The following is a 15,886-nucleotide window of genomic DNA, read 5'->3' as shown; positions in this document are numbered from 1 at the left end:
CATCTTGGACAAATCCACCATAATGATCACTCTGTGACCTGAAGCCTTCTTGAACACATCCTTGGGGCATAACATCTCTGATATGCCCTGGAGTTAGAACTATAACACACACCTGTTCTCAAACATTCCCCTCCTGGATGGTCTCCTAGCATGTACTCTCCAGCCTGTAGGGCTATACCGGAGTGGAGTTGTGGAGATCTGCTTGTATTGTGGCAGCCTAAGACATGCTTCTGTATGTAAATCACCTTAATAAACCATTTCAAGTCAAGCTGGACTTGTTGACCTTTTTTTCGATCTTACAACTCCTTCAGCCTTTGGGGGCATTTTGTATATACCTTCCTTTCATAGAAGTCTAGTAACTGATAATGACACCAATATAGTTATTTTTAAATAAAAGTTCTTTATTTCTTAAATATCTTTGAACAAAAGCTATAGAATATATTGTTTTTATAGGGCCCAAATTTTAATGTGTTCTTATTAATTTAGGATTATAACAAACACTGTAATTACCTAAAATGTATCATCCTCTTTCAGAGGTTTGTAATACATGGTGCAAGAACATAATCTGAGAGAAAAAGGATGCCAGTTGCATCAGGTTAAGGACCAGGGTTCGATATCCAAACCGTCAGTACAGGCTTCCAAAGATCTGGAGCTTATGTTCCAACTGCAGCAACTCATTGCAAAGCCCAATGCCCTGATCTAAATGCAACTGAAACCTAATGAGGGCGTCCACGTGCCTTTCATTTTAATCCATGTCTTAAATGATTTGATACAATGTAACGTGTGTTAAGGAGCGAGTCAAAAAGCTGGGCATTACGTAATCACTCTTATTGATATAAAACAAATGTAATGACAGTCTAAATTGTAAGAGTACATGTTGAATATAAAATCATTTCAAGTAGTCATTCTTATCATGAGCTATTAGATCTTGAAAGCCCAACGTGTCTGAGGTGTTGTTGAGCTTTCCATGTCTAATGCATTAGCTCAGTATCTTTTCCCCTTCCCGCCAGCATGTTTCCAGTTGGCATTCCTTGTACATCCATCTGCCCAGGGCAGCTCCTTTCCCTTCGTCAGTGGCAACGGGGTCAAGTGAAAATGGTGGAACCTGGACCTGACAGCCCAGCCTATCTCTCTCCTTTACTATCTCTCTTCTTGTCCAGTTATTGTATCATCTCATGAGCCACTGGAGCACCAGATCCATTTTCAAGGTCTCTACAATGAGAAGATGCAGGGAGTTTAGAAAATCCTTACATGTATAGTATGTTCTTAAAACATACACCGGCTAGAGCTGTGAAATTGGGAAGATTATCTGGATTCAAAGTTGGTTTTGCTGCCAGAAAGTTTGCATACAACCAGAGCCTGCCAAGGTTTCCTACTTTTTCAGTACAAGGTTTTAAGTTCTTTCCCTTAAATAGTACTTAATTGAGCATTTTTGAGGAACCTAAGTCTGCATGGAGAAGATCTATTGCATGATAATCCGCTAGGCCTTTTTTTTTTTTTTTTAAGATTTATTTATTTATTTTAGAGGGGGAGGAGGGAAGAGAGAGAGAGTGTGGGAGTGGGGGAAGGAGCAGAGGGAGAGAGAGAGGGAGAGAATCCCAAGAGGACTCCCCACTGAGCCTGGGCCCTGACCTGGGGCTCCATCTCCCGACCCTGAGATCATGACCTGAGCCAAAATCAAGAGTCGCGTGCTTAACTGACTGAGCCACCCAGGTGCCCCCTCTAGGACTTCAGGCTTAGGGCTGTAGACATCCCAGCAATCACAGTCTCCAAACACAGGTTCTATTCTCCTTGCAGCTCTTGGAGTTTGGAGGTAACCTCTCAGACACGAAGCTGTTAACTGGATAAGAAACAAACATCTTCAAAAATGTGATTCAGCCTGAGGGTTCCTTAAACTCTCTGTTGTCCAGACAAATCCTAATGATATATACCCAAGGTGAGTTATAGAAAATTAATTATAGACTCCTGAGAATCTAAGAATGGGATGGCAGCCCAGTTGTTCTGATCTTTGAATCATGCTGTTGCATAGATTCAACGTACCTTAGGTAAATTTGGTGTTTATTTTTGGTAATGCAACAAGTATGAACATAGGACACACTTCTAAGTGACTTTCTTTAGGAAATTTGAATATGTATTTGTTAACACTAATATGTGGTAAAAAGATTACACCTTCTAAAATTTGGACAACAAATTGAAAAAGTGGTGTTTCTGTTCTTTGAATAAAAAGCAAATGCATTTAAAGTGCATATATATATATATATATATATATATATATATATATACATATATACATACACACACACTATATACTATACTATATACATGTAAATACTATATACTGAATATACTATATACTTAAACATATATAGTGTAAAAGTAGATAAAAGAAATTTATCAGAAGGGAAAAAATCAATTCTATTTAAACTGCCTGTTTCAGACTTATATTAGTTTGTTCTTCAGAAATGTATTAGGTCAACTTAAGTACTATTTATTACATCGGAACTACCAACACCCTTGTTACCTTGTTTGGAAGAAACAACCTGGATCAGATGTCGGTTCCACCTTAAATAAAGTAAGTAATTTTCTTCCATTTTAATAATTGAAATTTAATAAAGAAATGGACCCAATGGCCGTATGATCCCATAAGTAGACGATGAATGTGTTCCAAATGGCAGTGTAGTTCCAAGGAGACTTTCAGGTTTTTATTCCAAGGGTTGGCTCAATACTTCATTACACAGAAAGTGTGTTTGATCAGGCGAGACTTTCAAATCTAAACTCCTCTTTGGTCAAGGGAATGCTAATGACTGTCTGACAGCTTGTCACAGACATCGGCTTTTCCCCCTATCATCCCTGGCCAGTTTTCCTCCTGTCTGGCGGCCACTGTGGCGCAGACTGCCAGCAGGCACCATACTCATTACCTTGGGAGGAGTCTCGTTTCCAGCCAGCCTCCTTTTACTGTCATCTCTCTATTGCATCTCTATTCATTCCAGGTGACTCTAGAATTTATAGGTGGGCTAATATGATTTTACTTTGCATTCGTTTGTCATATTGCTTTATCTGACTCCTTTTCATGATCTCCCCATGACATCAAAGTGCCTGGAAGGTCTGATTCTTGGAGGCCATGCCTCTCATTTAATTTATGAGCCTTTAGGACACGGTTTCCACCCCAAACTCTCTTGCAGACCAGCAAATGACCAAGTTATTGAGTGGAGAAGAGAAGAAAGAGAGTGGGAGGTGGTGAGACCTGAGACAAGTGGCAAACCTGCTTCTGGTGGGAACCCTTTCTTCTCAGATGTTATCATTTGTTAGCACTGCACAGAGCTGGTCATCAACCAACACCAAGCACTTGCTTTTACCTGGGTAAAAGTATCTTGTATGCAAACAGTGATGATTCTTATAATGACATACGATGCCTAAACAACATCGTCAGATGGTAATCACAAATTAGAGGTACGACAGGGAAGTGCTTGGTAAATGCCCGAACTCCAGGTATGCCCTCAAATTTATCCCATGGATCCATGGCAAGGGCAGGGGCTGGGGGCTTTCACTTCCACTCTTCCAACCTCCTTGGGATGTCTAGGCCCCAGTCTCAGAGAGCTGGTTATTCTGGTTTTAAAAAAGGGCAGTGTCCACAAGAATAGTTCCAATAGAGCTGAGTGATGTCTGGGGGCATCACCCCTACTGGGGTCTAAGGGTAGCACCTGCTGCTGTGCATGGGAAGGAGGAAGGATCCTGTGGTCTCTCAGCACAGGCACCTGTGGCGGGCACCAGAGCAGTTAGTGTGCCGGGAGTCGTCTGTTGGTCACTTGTGACAGCTGGCAGAGAAGTGTATACACGAGTAAACACGGAGAGGTACATATACAAAAAGCGAGGGCTTGTAGCAAAACAAGGGCTGAGCAGGTGGCATGGTTGTGCCAGTAATTCCAACAAAGTGGAAAGTGGGGAGTGGAACCTCAGGCCTTGGTTCTTGGTTAAATCCTAAAAACTTCTGTTGCAGTCAATGCATAGGACTGAATGGGGCCGAGAGTGAGACTGTGAGGATGGGTAATCTTGGCTGACACTGAGTGCACAGGAGTCAAGAACGAGTGGCTTGTTATACCAATGGTTCCATGTTGGCAGAGCATTGGGGTGGGAAGCCAAGGACATGCAAACATGTCATATGGTGATTACTTGGGTCAGGGTTACCAGAAGGATCAGAGCTACCTGGAGGTTGGCTTTTTATTCTTTAGAATGTTTATCCCCCACCCCCACCCAACCCAGAATATGAACTCCTTGACTCGTTCACTGCTCCTGGAATACCCTGGCACATAGCAGATGTGCAATAAATATTTCTTGAATGCATTATGAATGAAACTGGCTGGTATTCCTTCTCAGTCTTGAGAGACTGAGATGAAGAGACAGCCAACCTACGAAACCCATTCTGGATTTAGAAGCAAGCAAGATGAAGCCACACATTCCAGTAAAAGCAGAGAATCACTCTTGTGTTTCTTCCATTCACTACCTTTCCCTGCCCCCAACACTATCCCCCCTGCCCCCAACTTGCAAAGGACCGTTTCTGTCCATATTGAGTCCCAACACCAGCCCTCCACATGATTCCCCCCACCCCACCGGACGCACGGTGCGGCATCACCCTGCTTCTCCGTGCCAGGAGCTTTTCTCAGCACTGCTAAGTTTGCTAGTAAGTGGAGGTGATTCTTCCCAATGCAGAAAAAGCCTAGATGAAAAGCAGAGACATGGGAGGACACTTTTATCACTTTATACTCTTTATATACACTTCATATCTTCCTGAATTTCATCCATTATTAAGCCATGAACCAGCCCTACGGATTTAATGCCTAGGCATGCTGCACAACTATATTTAGTCCCTATGCAGAGGGACTTCCTGCAGTAGTTGGCACATCATCTGGTGGTGTCGGATTCTTTACTGTATCTGGACAGGTCTCCTTCATTCAACTCTTTACTGGGGACCCTTAGCTGTTAGCTCACAACCTCTTGGAAAATAGTGATATGTAAGATAATTTGCTATAGATAGCTTTATCCAAAACAAATATTAGCAAATATGGAGAATCCACAGTATAAACTCCTCTGGTTTCCTGAGGTCCCTTGGTCAATATGGAATTCTTTAAAAATGTAAGAGACATTTTGATAACATCACAATCAGGATTCTATTATATCACTAATGTCCACCAGACTAAATTTTGTGAGCTATAGACCTCACCCTGAGCCTAACATGGTGACTAGTTCACAGTCCTCAGCAGATTGGTACTGGCCAGATTAAAGAAAGCACTCGTTAATCAATATGACAGGAAGAATTTGAATAAATAATTCCTATTTCCCTCGGTATGACAAGAGGGAATCAGCCCAATAAACACATGTGTAACTTTGATAGAATTCTCTTGAACATTTGGAAATCGGTGATTTCATTTCCCAGTCACATAGAGTATATAATGGTTTAGCATGGAATTTTTTGTGTAGTTAGGTGCTTTTGCACATTTTCTTTATTAACCAGTTTGGTGTCCTTTCTCTGGGCTTTCACTGTAATATTCATGAATCCTATTAATTTTTTTTTCTAAAAGGATCTTTTCAAAGAAAGCAAAGGAACCCAGTCACCCCCGTGGTGAGGCCGGCGATGGCGGTAGAAATGGAGGGGGGCAGGGATTACCAGATATAACTAGATAGGTTTTGATTTGCAGGAGGGCTCTCTCACATGTGGGTACCCTGCACTCCTGTCACCTTTGTGTTGGCAGAAGGTAGTCAGAGCAATATGCAAGTGTAGAATTCTAAGATGAATGTGCTAGAGGAAAAAGAGATACATTTGGATGTTGCTTTTTTCATTTTTTCAGTGATGATCTTTGGTGCTTTATGTGGTCCCCTCCCACCTTTTCTGGAGCTGTGGTGGAGGACGTGCCCTAATTACAAGATTCTGTGCTATGGAAGCTGCTGTTTATGCCTGAACAACTGCTCAGAATATCGCTGTAATTGCATGTCTGCCTTTCTGACTTCTTCAAAAATGAGAGCATGACTTACATGTTTGGAGAAGGTTAAAAAAGTGCTTAGGGCTAAAGGACAAATAAAAAGCACCGAAAACTTGCTAGTATTTCACTATAGTTCTGTTTTAAGGTTGTCTTTATCATAGTAGCAATACTTTGAATTTATAAAATTCTGTAATGTTTTAACCCTTGTGGTACATACTTCCCTTCCTGGAAATATGAGGTGGGCTTGAGGGTTCTCATTACATGCAATTTGCAGTTAAGAAAAGAGAAGTGACTTGTCTTGCTCTCTGTCTTCTCTCTGTGTCCCTGGTCTCTGTGGGAACCCTTCTGTCCCTGGGGTCCTGTCTCCTCTTACACATGGCAGGAAGACTGATGAATCCTTATCTGCAGCTTAGACCTCTCTGTAGAGCTCTTGCCCCACATATCCTCCTAGTCATTGTGCCCAGACATCTCCCACGTACCTTGAAATGAGTGTTTGAACACTGAGCTCATCCTCTTTACTCTGATGTTGTCCTGTATTTGCATATGAACCTACCATTGTCTCAAAACAGAATGTCTAATGAAAAAATAACTGATGCAAACATTGTAATAAATATATGCTGATTTGACTAAGTATTTCCAAGATTATTGAAGATCAACTCTCAGCACCACTGTTTTTTAGCAACAGCCCCACTATCTATTAGGTACTCATGAGCTATGTAGCCTTAACTTTCCCAAGCCTCAGTTTCCCTCCCATGTATAATGGGGAACAATAACACTTTACGGCAAAACTTCCAAGTGGTGTTCTGAGACACCATGGTATCCCAAATGTAGAAATAATAAAATGTGGGGTTAGATTATTTTCCCTTTACTCCTCAAGGTTCTTGGTTGAGACCCCCATAACAAAAGACAGATTAACAGAAGGAAAAAACCAATTTTAATTAAGTGCGTAATTGTAATTAAAATGAATTATGCAGTTAATTATATCAATTTTAAATAATTTAAAATTTAATTAATTAATTAAAATCCCACAAAGATATGACTCAAAAGGCTTTGAGGCTGGAGAAAAAGATAGTGGTCTGGGGCTTCACGGGCAGGGAGGCAATTCAAAGGAAGGTGAGAAGAGGAAATACTGTGCAAACAAAGGTTGCCCTGTGATGCAGATAAGTCTCTGGTAAAAAAAGTCATCTCTGGCAATAGCCCTTTTCCTGATACAGACCCCTTTCTAATGTAAATTTCCCTTACCCTAGAAGGGTGACTTCTGTTCTGATCTTAGAGCTTCTCCTGTGTCTGCTGTTTCTCAAAACTATCAGGTCAAAATAATCCGTATGCCAAAAAGGCATGTTTTGGGGTAGCGCATTCTGCTACCCTTCACAAATGCATTACAAAGATGCCAAGATGTTGGTTGGAGTCCCTGGGCTGCTCTCCTTTGGCTTTGGGCAACCTTACCTGCTCACCCCAGTGTACTGCGACAATTACCATTTTGTATGTGTGTCCTAACCTGAAAGGTCATATGTAAAAAGCCAACATAGGGTCTGCAGTACAGGAGGCATTAAAATGTAGGTTAAATGGGTGTCTTTTTCTCAAAGGAAGATAATAATATCTCATGTTTATTGAGCATTTCCTATGCATCAGGCACTTTATGTACTATACATAGAGTGTATCTTTATCTCCTCTAAACCTCACAGTGATTTTATGGGCTCAATAGTATCATCCACAAGAAACAAAGCTCAGAGAAGTTTACTAACTTGCTCAATATCTCAGTCAGTGGTGAATGGTTAACCCAGGGGTTGTCACGTCAGATTCCAATCTTAACATGGAGTAATTGCCTCTTACTGGGGAGGTCCTGCATTCTGCCAAGTCCAGTGCTACCAGTGAATGAGAAACTGGTATTTATACATATAAGAAAGCCTGAAGACTGTGACTCAAGTTACGCCAGAGACCCACAAGGGCTTCATTTCTATTGTCAAATAATTACAGTGCAAATACCTAAGAGAAGTAACACTTTAGATACTAGTAATAAATCACCTTTGGTATGAGGTAATTTTTCCTATTTTGCAGGGAAGGAAGGTCCCTCAGCTCTGGGACCTTTAAGAGGAAAGCAGGTTGGTGTTTCTGCAGCCTCACAGCAGACAGAAAGAAGCCGAGTGAAGGAAGACAGAATTCAGAAAGAGGAAATGTCATGCTCTAGTGCTAACTTTACTATTTTCCCAAGCACAGATGAATTCTCTTTTGAGATAGAATGGGACCAGGGAGATGTGAGCACTTTATAAATACGTAGTCAAAGTAGTTATTATTTCTTTCCATCCGTTTCAACATCCTCCCTGCCTGATACAGACTAACTGGCAGTTTTCTAAGAAATGACGGAGAATATTCTCGTTAAGTTAATCGACACTATACCAAAGGGGGTGGGGAACCCTGCCCAGCCTCAAAGTGATAAGAGCAAAATAAAATATAATCATCAATTTAATGATGAGGACTTTTTTTGAATTACCACACAATGTGAGCAATTTTCATCCAGTTAACAGTTGCTTTGGATATAGAGAGACGACTTGGCAAGCTTCTGGTTTTCCTGTAGGTAGAAAACATATTGCCATGGCAGATGTTTCACAAGCTATCAGTAGCTTGATTTTCAATAGAGAGGTTCCTTTCCTTTGCAGCGAATCCAGCGCAATCTACTTTAACACAACAAATACTTAATGACCACCTACTATGTACAATGCAATCTGATAAACCTGAGAGACAAAAACAAGTCTCAATACTTCCTCTCAAGAAGACAATAAAGAGGAACAATATGTATGCATCTATTATGATAATCCATCGTAGAATAAATGAGTGAGGACATCTGGTCCAGGTGGAAAAGCTTTGTTTTGCCTTTGAGATGACCTGGAAGACAGGCAAGTTTCCAAAGACTGAGACAGGGGAAGGAATTTTCAAGAAAAGAAAATACTGCCTATGAAAATACAAGGCATTGGATTATAACAGAGAAAAAAAATATTTTTATTTTTATTTTTCCTCTACTCACCTTAGGTCCATTAGCTGGGGCCCTGAAAATTAGACAGATTAACAAGACAAAGACAAGCAGAATTTTATTAATTCGTGCATTGCACATACACACTGAGTATTCATCAGTGATGAATACTCAAAAGAGTGGTTAGAATTTAAGCTTATATAGCGTCTTAACGAAGAATGACTAGTTTGCGGAGAAGTGACAAGACAAAGGAAAAGGGCTTTGAGTTTCCAGAGTTGGTAAATTGTGGGAAGGCAAATATATGAAAAAATTAATGGAAGATAAGGATATTTTTTAGGAACATTTGTTTGTATCGATTCCTTTGGTCCCACTTCTGGGCTGTAAAGAGTCTAGACTTGTCTCCGGTGATTAAGAATCATCCTTCCTTTTCTAAGAGAAAGGGGAAGGGCAGAGAGTTCTTCTGTTTGCTTTTTTCCAACTGCCTGCGGCAACAATAATCCTTATGTCAGAATGGCATATTTTCGGTTGGCATGCTCTGAACCCCTTCAGGATATATTGGATTAAATAAAATAATATTAAGATTAATTCCATGTATTTCTTTTTACTTTTTAGATGTGACCAGTAGAAATTTTTAAGTTGCACATATTTTTTTTTATAGAATAGTGCTGGGCCAAATCATGGCACACCTCGAATATCAGACAAAGCGTTTGAAAGGTGTTTCTCCCTCAGCACCAGATTTTGGCAATGTGAGGTGGCTATGATACCATCAGCGACGGAGGGCACGGCTGCTACTATGATGATATCATGAAGGACACCAAGAGTTGGAAGGGGGCTGGAAAACAAGCTGCTCTATTTGCTCTGTTTCAGTAGGTGGTTTGGGGTTTTATTCATAATAGAAATTAATGACAAAGGTGCTAATATTGCTGCTGTGATAGTAAAAGGAGAGGCGGTAACTCTGAAGAGAAACTAGAGGTAATCCAGTACCAGATTTGCTCTGTTTCAATTTTACAGAAAATAATTCATCATTGAAATTTCTGTAGGAAAAACATTTGTTAACTACTAGTCTAAATCTCTCTAGACTGTAACTTCCATTTCCCCTTGAAATGATAGTTTTTAATGGAATTGTTAAAAACCGAAGGCTGCGTAGGGAGCCAGTTCTTGAGTTTTTACACCATGTGAAATTTACCCGAAGTACTTCAGAAGAGATAGTGTGATGTGTAGGGGTCTGTTTAAATCAGTTTTAATCTATACCCAAGGAGATATTTGTTAACACCTGAAGTATTCTAATCATAACTACCTGCTTGAAAAGTGGGTAGCACTTGAAAGACACTGTGCTCTGGATGACATTTCTGCAAGAAGGTCAGACAGTGCCGTCTGAATCTGCACCTAAGGGGACTGAAAGGGGGAGTGTAAGGGCGAAATGCATGACGTGCTGCACGAGGAGCCGGCAACTAACACCCTGGGGAGAAACTCCTAGATTTAGAATTCTGTCCCACGTTCCTTCTTTTAATGGAGGATTCTCTTGTCTGATCCAGTTAGAAAGTTAGGTATCTTCAGTCAGGACATGTTCTCATTTTCCTGGGAACCAGCCTCTCAGGCAAAGTGCTCATTGGAGTTCCTCGATGATCAGGGAGCCTGAATTGCACTGAACTTCCAGAGCAAGAAGGATGAGTGTTCGAGAGGCAGTCTGTAATAGATATTTGTGCACGTGTCTCGGTCTGAGATTTATTTCCATGAGAGGTTATGGGGACACCAGTAGCCAAGTGACCACCCATCCTAGTTTGCCCAGGAGAGCCCCAGTTTACCTTTATTATCCGGCCTTGATATTAATAACACTACCTTTCATTCTTTAAAGTGCCTGAGTGTAAAAGATACATTATATAGTTACTCTTCTGTGGTCGCTTTAAAATATGCCCACAGCCTCTTTGCTATTCCTCCCTTGAAGATGTGGAACCTACGTTCCCACCTCTTGACCTGGGGCTGGCTTAGTGACTGGCTTCTAAGGCAGCAGGAGGCAGAGACGGTGTGTTGACTTCAGCGTGGCGCAGAAGGGCGCTTACTCCTTGCTCCCTTTTGGATCACTCCCTCTGCTGTGAGCGTTTTGTAAACAAGGCCTCCGAGGTTCTGGTAGCGGCTTGCCGAAATTCCCACAGCCAGGTAGGCGGTGAGGAGCCAGCTCTCAAACGGCGTCCGTCTGACTCCAAACCCACACTCTTAAAAGAACAGAAGTGTGTTCTACTGCTTTGCAAAAAAGAATCCAGAAAAAATGGTATCACAGACATGTTGGCAAAAGACCACAAGCAAATGCAGGAAGACTCTGTCTGAAAGAGATTGTAAACCTAAGGCTTCACATGCTGTTTTTACCACATATTTTTTCAGAATGTATAATATATTCACATGAAACTTATTTCAGTGAAATATCTCTCTGTCACCTCTGTTCCCAGCCACCTACTGCCCCTTCCAAAAGACAACCAGCATTACCAGTTTCCTGCGTATCTTTCCAGAAATACTCTATGCTCATACAAGGCCGTATATACCCATACCCTTGCCACCGCCATTTTTTAATACAAATGATAGCATAGAATAGGTACTGTTTGGTGCTTTTTCTCCCCCTAACAATGAATTGTGGATGTCATTAAGTAGTACATTAAAAGAGCATTGTTTTTACAGCTGCATTATATTCTAGTGAATTGCGTAACAGGATGTATTGTAATGAATATTCCTTTGATAATCATTTTCATTGTTTTCAATTTTTTCTTCTTTAAATTTTTTTTTTAAGTAGGCTCCATGCCCAGCCTGGAACCCAATGCAGGGCCCAAACCCACAACTCTGAGATCAAGACCTGAGCCAAGATCAAGAGCCAGACACTCAACTGACTGAGCCACTTAGGTGCCCCCTTTTATTATGTAAAAAACGATGCCGTGATGAATACCTGTGTCCACCTGTTGTTTCTAGATGCAGGTTGCTAGCGCCATAGCCCACCTCACTGCTCTGACTTGCAGAAGGGTCAGTCCAAGGGCATTATGGGCTAAACTACCTAATAGCTCAAAGTAAAAACTGCAATGGGAAACTTTTGCTTTCCTCTTCTATTATTCGGGGAATGGGATGAGAGTAAAAGAGCAGAACTTTTCTTCATCTTAAATAAATGCGTAAATATTCATCTTTTAACCCACCATAGTAGAAAATAGCCAAGAAGATGATTTAAACCTGGCAGGCTTACTAGTTTGGGTATTCGGCATATTTTCATTTGTCTGTGCACCAAGGATATAGTGGATGCTTTCCTATATAAATACCTTTAAGTCTTTTCTTCAAACTTCCCCCTTCCTCCCTGTCTTCTTTCTGCCCACCCCCCTCCTCCTCCTCCTTTAGATGTCCAACTGTCCAGGCCCAAAAGCCAGGATTCATCCCCGCTTCTGTCTTCTTTCTCACCCCTGCCCTGGGGTGCCATGGTCAGAAGAGCTGGAAGTGACGCTCATGTTCATTCTTGGTTGCCAGGACAGTGGCCAGCTGGGCCGGGAGGCTACTTCTCACTAGAAGAGGCTGCTCAAGGGGGCAGTCCCCTCCTTCCACCTCCCAGCCACTCCAAGCAGCTTCCAATGGGCCCAAGGTTTCCCTCCCGTGAGGGACAACCGGCATTCCCAGGCAAGTTCTTCAAGCAGTAGCCTCCCACGGTGTATTTCCCCAGCACCCTGCAACAAGCTGCTTCCTCACATCGGCCCAATAAAAAGGAAGGATATTGATTGGGCTCAGGACATGCTACCCCAAAATATGGCACCTTGACATATTGAATATTTTAAACTGAAGGAGTTTGAGAAAATGGCAGAAGCAGCAAGGACACTGTGACCTCCCAACCCTCCTTTTCCCCCTGAAGCAGCACAAACCCTCCTGTGGGAGGTGCCTGCCCTACACCTGGAGGCAAGGAGCATCCTTATCCCGGGAGAACGAGGGACTTTGAGAAGGATCCTAGCAAACAGGGCTTGCTAAGTTTCCCCTTGCTCACTACTCTTACCTCACTCCTCAGTCTGTCATATTTCTTCACGACAGCTCACTCTTCATCAAACCTGGGATAAAAATACTCAGGTCTAGCTGTTTCTTCAGGTCTTCGGTTCCTTATGAAGGCTCCCGTGTTGCATAAAACTTATATTAAATAAATTTGTATGCTTTTATCCCACTAATCTGTCTTTGTCAGTTTAACTTTCAGATCCAACCAGGGACCCAGAAGCGTTAAGGAAAATACTTTCTTACCCCGCAGCATCAGGGGGCAGTTCTGTCACATACCCAGCAGGGCACCCTGCCCACAACTCCTCCCTGCGGGGCGATAGGGGAACGGAAGCCTCCTGCTTTTCCCTCGTTGATGCACCTCAGTAATTCTTCCCTCAGTGATGCCTCTTGCCTAACCCATGCTGTGTGGCATTATGGAATTTCTCCCGAACCCTGACACGAGATCAGGGGTGACCACAAAGAGACCCGTCTTGCACGACAGGTGACCAATCCATCCTGAAATCCTAATCCCATAGTAGCTGGTCTTCGAATGAACTGGACCTGGTAGCTACAGAGTGCAGTGTTTTTCCTTCTCAGCTGTCCCGCTCCAATGGACCCTGTCGACCCATTCTAGGAGAGCTCTGGATGAAATCGCAGGCAAGTTCTGTCATCTTTCCGGTGACTGTCACATAATAAAAAGTCCACTCCAGCTGACCTAGCTTCAGGGCTGGGGAGACACAATGGAAGTTGCTGTCGCCACCCCCCCTCGTACTCCCCATGGTGGCAAGTCTTTCCAGCAGCTCCACACCTTACAACAGAGAGTAGAAGGTGATGGATTGAGCCAAAAGCAGCATCCTACCAAAATCCTGGGGGTCATAAGAAGATACAAGGGTGAGAAGCAGCTTTCTGGACTGGATAAAACCAAGCGCCATGGACCAGATCATGTCAACAGGAGTGATTAATCAGAATAAGCCGAAGGGTGTACAGTTGAATGTTAATCAGACCGCTTCCTTCAGACACTGAGTGGGGAGCATTTCCATTTGGGTTCCTGAAGCCCGCCAAAGAGAGAAGGATAAAGAAGGATTCCTGTATGTGGTACACGCCTCTCAGGAGACATACAGAAGGAAAAGGCTCATGTAAGCCTAGCAAAATGAATCTATTCTAGAATGTTTTAAACCCTTGCCAAGGATAACAGGAATGCTACCAACTGTGACTGATCAATTCGCCTAATCCAGGTTATCAAAGCGTAGTGTTCCCACCTAAGAGTTTCAGGAAGTTGCTTTGGTATTTCAAGCGGAACAACTGAGTTCCAAATAAGCACATTCAGCTTTGGAGAAACTACATTATTTAGCCTAGGCTCTCTTGTTTTCAAATTTTAAAAGTTTAACAAAATACTTTGCATTTTAAGTTGCCAATGAAATAGAACTTAGAGTGACTTTAATGCTCTTTCTTCCCCAACAGGAATATGCAATGCAAGCAGTAAGTTAGAGACATTTGCAGACACTGTCTTTAGGCTCACAGAACCAGCTGACTTCATAGAAGGGTTTCTATTCAACTAGAGGGATCTCCACAAGACAGTCTTTAAACAGTTAAGTTGTCAAGCATAACCCCCCAAACTCATGTGCCATGGTAGTTGGCACAAAGCAGGATATATAGGGATGTATATAAAAAAAAAATCCTGACTCTGAATGGCTGTTCAAGGTTCCTGATTCCTTATAGGAAATTTACCAAAAGTTAACTTTCTCCCAGTGTTAGCAAGTTCTTATCTAGTTTGTTCTCTGAAATGGTAACACATGGAAAACAAAAAACAAGAAACAACAGGGGCTCCTAGGTGGCTCAGTCGGTTAAGCCTTTGACTCTTGGTGTAGGCTCAGGTCTTGGTCTCAGGGTCCTGGGATTGAGCCCTGCGTCGGGGTGCTCAGTGTGGATTCTGCTTGGGCTTCTCTCTCTCCCTCACCCTGCTCACGTGTGTGCTCTCTCTCTTTCTAAAATAAATAAAATCTTAAAAAAAAAAACACCAAAAAACAAGAAACAACAGCGAAAGCACTGTTTAAGAGAACCTTGAAAAATTTATAATTTTGGTCTTGCTTCTAAAAAGTCCCAGAGGTAAAGGGAGTAGCATTTGTTCTGCTTTTGCATTTTTCTAAGAACTCAGACTAGTGCCTGATTCGGTAAGTAAAACAAGCAGTTTTTATCTTGTTCATCAGTGGTAGAAACCACAGATTACCAAAACTGAAAGTATTACAATTCAGATGCACTCTCATCCACCTTTTGGGTTAAATCTGTACATAATTCATGTTATATGTTAAGCGAGTGACTAAAATACGTTATTAAAACATTGTCATATATTTCAGAGTACTTCAGTAGTCACCATCAGACGAAATGGCCACCACAATCCCCCCATCCTAAGTTCATGTCATTTGTGAAGTAAATGCTGCAAAAAGAGACATAGGCTCTTTATGTTAACATTGAGAGCTAAAGATCCTTTAGGTTCAACCTAAACAAAGAACTTACTGTTTCCTACTCTTTGCTGGGGTTCTCTTGACTCTTTTCATGGGAGTATCACAGAAAATCCACAGTATTGTCATGTTAGACTATATCCATAGCAGGTCAAAGCTCATGCTTGTGTATTGAGGTGTGCAGAGAATACCCCCATCTGTTAATGGGTTGTTTACTGTAATGGAGGGGGAAAGGCGATGGCCCCAGGTATCAGCACTTGGTGGATCATAGGGGGACCCCCCCACCTCCTTTCACATGCTCTTCCTACTCTCTGCCACACGGCTAATATTATTACATATATTTTTTACACTAGGTAACTTCTTAATCAGCCTGTCTTACTTAGATTATATACATCATTATATCTGACCTTCTTATAACTACTGTGTGAGCAATAAGCTTCCAATTAGAAATACTGCCTTAAAAAAAATACCATGCTGAGAAGGGTGACCTAGATCCTGCATTA

General features: G+C 41.9%; 1 protein-coding gene across 1 annotated transcript in view; it reads left to right on the top strand.

The window, feature by feature from the left end:
* C1GALT1 (core 1 synthase, glycoprotein-N-acetylgalactosamine 3-beta-galactosyltransferase 1) overlaps positions 1-15,886 on the top strand; it is an 80,624-nt gene that overhangs the window by 49,548 nt on the left and 15,190 nt on the right. The window contains exons 6-7 of the mRNA XM_087861052.1: positions 1,798-1,936; positions 2,461-14,512. The gene's annotated coding sequence lies outside the window, so the exon portion shown is untranslated. The remainder of the gene's footprint in view (positions 1-1,797; positions 1,937-2,460; positions 14,513-15,886) is intronic.

Source organism: Ursus americanus, chromosome 3 (genome assembly GCF_024610735.1).
Source record: "Ursus americanus isolate L20-20 chromosome 3, mUrsAme1.1.p, whole genome shotgun sequence".
In the NCBI taxonomy this organism is placed as follows: domain Eukaryota; kingdom Metazoa; phylum Chordata; class Mammalia; order Carnivora; family Ursidae; genus Ursus; species Ursus americanus.
This window is presented reverse-complemented; position numbering and strand designations above follow the sequence as displayed.